The following is a 10,853-nucleotide window of genomic DNA, read 5'->3' as shown; positions in this document are numbered from 1 at the left end:
GAATCACAGTAGTTTGTCCAACTTTTTTGAACCCATCATTCTCTTGAGATTTTGTGGCCAGATCTGAGGTGAGTTTAGCAACTATTTTGGAATCTTTGATTTGTTGGGTAGGTTGAAGCTCCATCATATCAAGATGCAAGGAAGCAACTCCGGTTTGTCAATGCAGAAGAAAAAGCATTTTAAAGACTTCATGGACTGAGAGAAACCCAACAAGGAGATACCTTGAATGTGCTCATAATGAGGTGAGTTTTTTTTTTTTTTTTTTTTTTTTGGAGATTGAAGTTGAGAAATTAAAGGGTGTGTTATACAATTTGATAGGACAAAAAATTTTGGTTAGGTTGATGGATGTGGCTACTGGGAGTGGTATGATAATGAAATGTGTGCTTGTACGAAACAAGTAATACCTAGTTTTCTGAGGAAAGCAAATAGGCTAGAATTGAAGAATGAAACATTGCGAAAAGATGTTCGAATATGGCAAAACAAAGCTGAAAAATGGAGGTCCAAGTTAAAAAGTTGAAAAAGAAACTTAGGAGTAAGTCGAGGAAACAATGGGTCATGGTTTTTGTTGTTGCGGTCTGAGCAATTATAACTGTATCGATATGGATTGGGGGGCCTATAAATGGACACTATTTTGGCAAGTTGCAAGTCGATGAATATTAGGACACCATTGTTCTTGTAGCTTCTTGTAGGTAGTTTTGTTTGTTGTACATATTGTTAGGTGTAATACTGATGTTTACACTTCATTTTATCAGGTGTTATGCACCCTTTTGGAATGAAAATGTAGTTCGTTTCTTAAACAATGTTATAGTTGTGAATTTAGACATGAGCTATTCTTTAAGTGTTATACATGGCAAATACAAATCGACATAATTGGAAAAAGCAAAATCAGCATAAACAATTGACAAATACATTAGTCAGCATTTCAGCCTTTGTTACTATCCATAATTACAATCAATTGACAAAAGTATCAAGTGAACACTCTAAACTCCTAACAAAAGTTACCATTTGTTTAAGCATGTCAAGCCTTTTGAATCTATCAATTTCAAATAATAGATACCATACTAAAGACTACTTTAGTTGAAGAAACAAAAGAAAAGAAAATCAGTCAACATCATGGACCCCTTAAGCTGAGCCTCCACCTCTGGTGTTTGTCGAACTTCCAACCCGTTTACCAATTTTAAAAGGAGGTTCTTTACCCAGATATTCATAGTTAGTGTTGATCATGATGTTATTTATATCACTCAAATTTCTCTTGTCAGGCCATGTCTTTTTATGAGCACTAAAATTTATATGTCCAGTAGTGCCATTGGTATCTTGGTCAACAGTTGTAGGCCTAATTCTCCTCATCTGTGGGCAACAAATATAGATAGTATGTGCACATTATAAGTTAAACAATCCAATTAAGAAAAATACCAAAATAGCAGGACCAAATTTGAGGACTAACTGGTGCATTAGTCTTCCTAATATTCTGTTTTGGCTTAGTTGTTCTAGCAGCAGTATCTGGTCTTTGTTCATTTTTAGCATTACAAGTTTTCACATGTCCAACACTATTGGCTTGTGAAGGCATAACAAGAGCAGTGTTAGTGTTGTTTGATTGCCCCTTTTCTCTTGCCAATGCTTCAGACTCTGCAAATGCTTCATGCTGGGGGGTATCTGCACCAGAATCACCTTTATGTAAACCAGATTCAGAACCCGTGAAGCATTCCTAGAACTACTTCTACCGGATTTTGTGGGAGACCTTGTAGCAGATTTTGTAGCAGCATATTTCGTGCCAACAGAGTGAGATGGACCAGCAACACTAGAATCTAGAACATGTTTACATATTGTGACCTGCTTGCCCACATTTTCTATAGTGCATGATCACATATTTTCTCAATTTTTGCACATTGTCCTTTCTAATACGGACACCACTTCTTGTTTCAGTGTTATCCTTTCTTCTTGATTTTTTGGGCTGACTAGGTTGAACACATGATGTGGGGGCATCCAAGGTAGGAATGTCACTCTCAAGCCACAGGGACTTGCCACTTATTAGGTAGAGTACATTATTATACATTGCCAAAAAGGCATCTCTACTGTAACAATCATGTGCATATTTGTAGGTCCTTACCAATTTTAATAATAGCCGAAATTGCATGACAACATGGAAGGCCACTAATTTGCCACAAGTTACAAGTACATGTTTTCTCTTTTAAGTATACAGCAAACTGTTCCCCCTTGACCCAATGACTTGATACCCTCACTTACTATTTGAAATTGGACACCATATTCTAGAAAATTTCTCTCTTTCTTCAATCAAAATCTTTATTGTTAGATCAACGGGACCACTACATTCCCTCATCCAAGAAGTCCTAATTTCTATTCTCTCCATAAGAAATCCTCTAATCCCCTCACACAATCCAATCATTGGCAGGTCTCTATAATTCAATATATGTGAATTAAAGGTTTCGGACAAATTATTGACAAGCATGTCAGATTTTATGTGGTATGGGAAAAAAAGCCTTACCCCAATGTTGGGGTGCTGCTGTCTTTTTAACTCATGCATAAGCCTGTTGGTCAAATTCTCTCAACTCATCCAACACTGCAGCATGAAACTCAACTATTGTAACTGATGCAATGTTCCAAAATTTTTGCTTCAGGAGCTCCCCAGGGTACTTCTTCTTAAAGTTTCTATACATGTGCTGTAAGCAAAATCTATGTTTGGCATACGGCAACAGCTCAAACAGAGCACTATCAAGACCCTGCCAATATTAAGACAGTAAAGCAACACATATTAGGGATCCAAGGTAGTTGTGTGTTAGTCACTTACATGAAAATTAGTGAAGTGAATACATAGGGACTCACCTTCTGTTGGTCTGAAATGAATGTATATTCACTGCTTCCATGAGGTATATCCAAATCTTCAATCAGCAAACTTAAAAATCAATGCCATTGCTCCCTTGCCTCTTTTCAATAATAGTCCAAGCTATTGGCCACCATTCATTATTGGGATCAGCCCCAATAGCAGTCAATAGTTGGCTATGGTATGGTCCCTTAGTATGACACCCATCCAGGGCAATAAGAGGCCTACATCCTTCTTTGACACTTTTTTTTAGTGCTCCCTAATAAGAGTACAAGCCCATGAATTTAGGGTTGTTTTGGGGAACAGGTCTCAGGAAGAACTTGATGTCGATAGTATGTTAGGGTGTGTTTTCTGTAATTCTGCTACATATTTTCCAATCAAAATGTATTGCTTAGTTACTGAACCTCTAATATTTGCTCTAGCTATAGCTAATGCTTTGTATCCTTTGTTTCTGGTGATTTCATAATTGAATTGTTGATCAACATTTTGCAACAGCTGTCCAACTGGCATTTTCATGTTTGCATGGACTGACTCTTCAAATCTTTCTGCCACCCACTTTGAAGTCATATTCTTGTTTCTCCAAGTATGGCTACAATTACTGTATACATCAAGTATCCTCTTAAGTTAGATGTACCCAACACTGGAACCTGGGAAGCATATATGTACCACTTGCAATTAGGATATCTACACTTAACTCTCAATCTTGTCTTGTCACTTGTATACATGTAGATTGGTCTACCAAACATGATTGCATAGTTTTTTACAACAATCCTAAACTCCTATGTGGTACCAAATTTCTGGCCAATATGAAACTGCGGAGTCCAACTATCTCTGGCAATATGGAAACTGGTATATCTCACTAGAGCATCCTCATCTTCGCTTGTATCAGGATCACTATGGAGCTCCATATCCAAGGTATCATCTACAAGTGGATTGTGCTCGGGACCACCTGCTCCACTTTCATTTTCTGCACTAGTGGCTTGGGACTGTTGCACTTCATTACTCCCTTTTATTGTGAAATTTATGGTTTGTTGGCTCTTCCTCCCTTGCCTCTTGCCTTTGGTTGGTGGCTCATGTCCGAAGGTAAAGTCTTCATGATGACTTTTTCCAATTGGTTCATCATGATGAAGGGACTCTGTTGGAGGTGGCTACCCTCTTTTTGGGGCCCAACAAAAGAATCTTGAGTCTCCATGTGCTGCTCACACTCTTGTTGATACATTTGTTCATCTTGGTAATATTCATTGTAATCAGCAAAGTCTTTTCTATGATCAAAACTCGAATCATACTCAGTCCTATTATGCATTTCATCGTGAATGGCTTCTTCAACCGTACCATTTCCTGCCTCATTTTTCCTGTTCATTTCTACAACTGGTTCCACAGTTGTAGTACTATTTCCGGACTCTCGAATTGAACAATCATGCTTCCACTCTAGAGCAGCAATAGCCTTTTTGGTTTTTTGGAGCTACTTCAGCAACATCTTCAATCTCCCCTGTGACAGCTGTAGACTTTCTCAACAGTTCCTCCATCTAGTCTTTTTTTTGCTTATCAAGTTCATATATTTCTTCTAATGTCAAACGATTGCAGTAAACCTCCATCAACTTGTACTCATACACTCATTCAAAGAATCCTCGCATATCTTGATCCGTTTGAAGTTCCTTCAGTCCGTAGTTCAAGTCACTTCTAGGGTCAATGTAATAATATAACATGGTCCCCCAGTGCCCACATTTTTCAACCATTTTGTTTATCACTTGTAATGACATAACATTTGTATGGCACATGTCAAAGTAGTCTATCTCTTCCTCATCATAACTCTTGTACTTGTCTCCTTTAATTTTACCCCCATGGTGAAGTTTAATTGAAAATGCACATCTTCCATTTTCTACACCAACACAAAATACAATAAAAAATTAATCTTAATCAGCATTTTTTTATTATTCATACAATTAAAAATGAACACAAAATCAGTAGCAATCCGACATACGAAACACAATTGACAATAAATTTCAATATATTATCACAAATAATATGTTCTTATAAGAACCTTTGCAACCTATTGTGATGACAAAAAAAATGATTCCCTTAAACAAATGTCCTTTCTACCCTACTAGTGCTCTCATGTTGCTTTCTTCCCAATCAGTGCAAAAACATAAAACCTTTTTACCCACTAAACACAATACCCACTCAGTTCAACAACACCATTCATACATTATTAACCAAATCAAGAGGAACACATGATTTTTAGCGATTTCTTATCATATAGTTCATACGGATTCAGGTATTCATATCTCCTTCGCTTTACCCACTTCATCGTGATTAATTAACCAGCGCCCTATGTGACTGATGAACTTGTCTACCGGACTTTCTTCTTCAATCTTTGAATTATCTACTCTGATCTTGTCGATTTTCAAGTTTTGGTGGACCTCTAAATTTTGTCCTTTCAATTGAAAGTTTAGTGACAAAATTCTGCGTTTGAATTGAACATTGAACGGTCGACCATTTTACCTTGCTTAAAGTTTTTGAACAATCTTGCCCTTCAAACCCTCAGAGTGCAGATCACGTGACGTCCATTCCATTTGTGACATTACACGAAATGCTACAAAACATGCACTTTTGTTAGTTTAGTGACATTTGTTGGCTAACAAATAAATTTAGTGACCCGAACAATCACTAGCGCATAGTTTAGTAACATTTTTGGCGATTTGCTTATTGGGTTTCCTCTCTTTCCGTGGGAGTAGGAATTCCATTTTAAGAATGTAAGAGAGTTTTCTCTCTGCTAGTTTTGAGTTGATCATTGTAATTCCTTTTAGATTTATGTCCCTCCCATTCTAAATATTTATTTATTCTATTAAAATTAAGACTGGAATTTCTCTCGTGTTTAGGGTTTTGCCACCAAAAATGGAGAAAAAAAATTTGAGTTTCAAAGTTACTCTTAATAATATGCCAAAATTACAGACACTTGATTTGTTTTTATTATTTCTGAAAAGTAAATATTTTGGTTCCCAAAATAAACATGTTGTCAAAGAAAAGAAATATAATATAAGATTAGACATGCCAATCTAGACTCGTCATATTTTATGGGTCTAGGTCCAAAAGTTCAAAACTTGAAACCTGTGTAGATCCAGACCTTACAAGAGAATTATAGGTTTAAATAGGTTTGATTCATATAGTGCGTATTGAAATCCAACCCAAACAATAGTCACACCAGTTATATTCCGTTTTATTACCTAAAAAGTTTTTCTTTAAAAAAATAGTTTGAAACTACTAATATTTAATTTTTTCGGTGTAAATGACTTTCACTATTTGAGTTCCATAAGCAAATATTCTAACTACATAATCATATATAGTTTTGAATTAATTTTATATATACTGACAATATATATACTATCAGAGTTGAATATATGGCACATGCGTAATATTTGAATTTTAATTTCAAATCCAAATTAGTTGTCATGCATCTAACAGTGTTACTATATACACTGTCAGTGAAATACATGCAAATTTAAATATTGGATGTCAATGAAGTTTTTGAAGGACATGTGACTTGTTGATATAACATTATTATTTCAGTTCTTAATAATTAGATTGTTCAAAATTCTTTTATTCCTTATTTTTCTTTAGTAAGGAGGTGAGATTTGAAAAGTACCAATTCAAAGCTTCCTCGATAAATTATTTTAAAATTCATTTTCATTATTTTTAACCTATTTTCACTAAAATTTAAATTATAATATATGGTTGCACATTTTAGGACTACCATAGATACCTATTGAGTACCCAATCCCACTAAGATTGGTTTGAATCTTCCAAACCTACTAAAATATAAGTCTGAATTTTGATCACGAAAAATTTAGCGGGTTAGGATTTGTATCAACTAAATCCATGAGTGATTCACACAAGTTGGATGGAAACACCTTTTGATCACTCTCTTTCATTTTTTGTTGTGTTTGTGCTTGTTTTTGTTTTTTGTTTTCCACTGGAGTCCTTTCCTTTCCGGTCTTTTCCTTCAACCCAAACGTTGCCTCTGAGAGAGAGAGAAATGGGATACAAAAATCATAAAGGCTTTGTTTGGACTGATGCATATTTCATTTTTTATATTTCGAAACAGTAAATTCAAAATATTTTACAACATTCCTTGACCGAATAATTCAGGAAACTTTTTCAGTCCAAAACAGTAAAGCACTTGCGTATTATTCAGACTGTTGTCTTGTGTCGGGAGAAGCCGACAAATTAGCCTCTAGTCTTTCTCTCTTCTTCTTTACTCCCCATCTTCATCACCCCCAACCTCTCGCTGACATAACATTTATCTCAGCCGTGGGTTTTGAATTAGAATGCCAAGGGAGTAACCAGCAACTTGTCTCTTCATGTTGCACTAACAAGAAGAACGGATCCGAAGTAGCTGTCAAATTTGGCTTCGATTAAGCTTCAGCAGCGACACCAGCGGCTAAGATATTTTTCTGGCGCCGTCCATCTGTGAATCTAACTGGACTTTGATTGTGTGCGTGGCTTCCAACCTTTAAGCCTCAAGGTATGTTTCCCCAGTCTTGCGGATCAAAAGGGGATTTTTTGTTCCAATTTCTTCTGATCCATTCCAGTTTGTTATTATGTTAAGTAGTGAATGGGTATGTGCAGTGCCTGAGTCGTCTTTTTGTACTGTAATTAGGGTTCGGTAGCTCCTGCAAAATTAGGTTCCCTGTAGAATCTGCAAATTGTTTCAACATGAATATGCAACAGTATTTGATTCTTCAATTTCCTTCACAGCGACGGCTTGCTCTTAACTCATTTTTATTTATAAATTTCTATTTAATTTTGAAAATTTTAATGTACCACTTTCAATACATTGCCCAAGTCTGTGGAGTTTGAACCAACATTGTTAAGACGTGAGTTAAAATTTAAAGAGGCTTTTAGATATTTTGCCTAGACCACACGACCAATTTGCACCTTAAACCAATTCTGTGTGTTATTGCAGATGAATGGAATTTTATTTAATATAAAAGGGTGAGGGTGTGTTTGGTATACACTTTGTCGTCTATAGCTTCAACCAACCTGATGGTTGTTTTTGGTCTTCGTTTTTGGTGTTACACTCGATATTGTGTCTGTGTGTTTAGAGAGAAAGAGACAAATTAGGCCTTCATTCACGCCTCATTTAGTTCAAGGGAGGATGGGTGTTAGATATAAAAGCAAAAAGGGTGGATGAAAGAATTTATTAGCTACCAATGAAGGGGGGAATATTGAGTGGCTGCTTTACTTGGATGAATGGAGGATTGCATTGTATTTGGTGCTGTTTGCATGTCCATTTTATTTTTCCTATATCCAAATTTGGTATACCTGCAAAATGAACTAGTTAACCTTTTCACATTACATCAGCAACTGCACATTGGTCGAGATGAATTTTGCTTTACTCAAATTATATGTATGCATATAGCAACTGTTGCCTTCGTTATGCAAGATTTAAAAAATGACCAGGCTAATCCACATACCTGCTTTTTGGATCCTAAGTTGCTTGATTAATACTTACACATGCAGTCCCCGATGTAGAGTCTAAAAGGTCTTTGTCCAATTAAAGGCATCATAATAGGTTTGCTGGTAGGTTAAAGGTTTTAGTAGCAGCCATTCGTCACTAAAATCTCTTTTTTGCTGCCCCTTTTGTTTTAAAGCAGCCAGTTGGTGCGTGACTATTAGGGCTGCCATTTTTTGTCGTTGCCACGTTTATATGCCACATAAGCGCCGTCGAGTACGTAAGAGTAGCGGTAAGACCTTCATCCACGTATGATTTTGGTTTTGGTTGCTATTATTTTCAATTTCTATACATTCGTTAATGATCTCATAATCTGTTCACAAAAAAATTTCACAATTGGGATTGCTGACAGCTTTGAATGCCTATTTGTGTTTATTTGTTGAACCAAATAAAGTAGCATTTTTTATATTTTGCTTTCATGCAGTCCAGCAAGCACATTCCTAGAGCGGTTCAAATGATTTGGGTGCTTGTGCGAGAAATTACTTCGTAAAGGTATGGAAGTGGTTCCTACTTTGAAGTACCAATACTCACTTTCAATTTTCTGTTTCCTTGTACAATCTAAATGTTATTTACTATGAATTTTTCTGATTTATTGTATTAGATGAATGATGATTTTGAAGTAGCCGATTGGAAAAATCACCCTACACTTGAGGCAGCTTTCGTTGCAACACTTGTAGAGTGGCATAGGAATGGTGCTTGGGACAAGCACCAAAAGGGCAGGTCAAACTGGCACCATCTTAGCCTACACATGAACGACAAGTGCCACGTCAATTTGAGGTGGGAGCAATATCGTTCAAAATTCTATAGGATGGAAGCCGAGTGGAAGTGTTTCGTCCGCTTATCGGGGAATCCTAGACAACGGCAGAGACGGGAGTTGGGTTTAATTCGAAGCTTCTCTGCTTTCAGGCTACAAAGGAAAAATGGAGCGCTCTAAAGCGGGTAAACTTCTTCTATGTCTCTATTATTTGTATCCCAAATTGCCCTTAAGCTTTGATAGATATGTTTCCCTGTGTGTTTGGTGATAGACAATGGAATATTGAGCCCTGTCATTGCTTCTGGGTTCCTGAAATTATGACTTATGTAACAGTTGAATACAAGTTTTATGTGTTTCAGTTCTGCTGCACTGGGTTGGTAGCATAGATGTGTACTTTGATTTTATACTTCCTATGTTTGGAGGCTGCCTTATTAATCTTTGATTGCTACTGCACCCTAAATGTAACAGTGAGGGGGGAGAAATTCCTATGTATCAATTAGGTTGGTACAATAATAATTTAAGGTGGCCATCTTATGCTTGATTGCTGGCCTACATATCCGTCCTTACTGGCCTGGAATTTGTTTTTGAATACTGGCCTATATTTCTTTCATTACTGGCCTTATCATGGCTGATTGCTTGCCTGATCATGTGTATATTAGCTATTTGAAGTAACAGCTTAGTAATACACAGCAAGAATGCTTTTTATATAAACTGTATCTGTTTGTCCAGTTGAACCAGTTGCCATTTCACATACCTTGCAGGAAAACAAATTCTATGCAAGGTTCAAAGAAGGCCGCAGCTGCGATTGCTTCTACGAATTGGGAGAAATTCTTGAGAGCTGAACAGCCACCGGAAAGCATGCCCAATCGTCTGCTCAGATTGATGTCCACCACTCTTCTTGGTCTGCCGAAAAGACCACTGGGGCTGCATCAAGGCGAAAGGGGAAGGCAAAGGTTGACGGACCTACCTCAGACTTTTGGGGGGAGGATGTGTATATTCCAGTTCGGGATGAAGAAGTCGAATGCGTTGCTAGTAGGCCGGGTAAGCGCCCGGTATCGAGTCGGGGGACATCATCCTACGATGGTTCAAGGAGCACTAAGTCTCAGAAGACCGAGGAAGCTCTACGAGACGCAGCAACGAACATCGGTAAGCTGTCTCAGATCAAAATTGAGGAAAACACCAGACGAAATGAGTGGTGCGTAGCGGCGCTAAAAGTTTGGGACAAATCATACCCAAAACATGAGCCCGTTGAATAGTGGTCCCGAAAACGTCTTGCGTGCATGAAAGTGTTTGAAAATAGTGAGGGGTGGTGCCATATGTTTCTCCAGTCGGATGAAGGCTTCCAGTACTGGTATGCTGATACCATTCTTGATCCGAAATAGCTGCTGCATAGGCAGATTTAGATGACGGTGCCTTGCTGGATATTTGAGGAAATTTGGCTGGGTTCTATAACTGTCTTGGAGGACAAATTTTGGATTCCTGGTGAATGCAAAAAAAATCCCAGTCTTGCGGATATTATATGTAATTTGCTTGCCATTTGACATAAACTTGCACTATGTCTATATTTGAGCCTTTTAACCCTGCGGCTTATGTACTTTCTGGTATTGACGTACTATCTTTATATAGTTCAATGCTTATTGCTACTCCCATTATAGTGATTTACTACTGAGTGGGGGATTTTCTTCATTTATATGAGAAATAGTTAGTATTAATGCTACCTTGTGGTAGGTATATACTGTATTCGAGTG

This window comes from Coffea eugenioides, chromosome 9 (genome assembly GCF_003713205.1).
Source record: "Coffea eugenioides isolate CCC68of chromosome 9, Ceug_1.0, whole genome shotgun sequence".
NCBI classification, from domain to species: domain Eukaryota; kingdom Viridiplantae; phylum Streptophyta; class Magnoliopsida; order Gentianales; family Rubiaceae; genus Coffea; species Coffea eugenioides.
The sequence above is the reverse complement of the archived record's forward strand: the minus strand, read 5'-3'. Positions refer to the sequence as shown.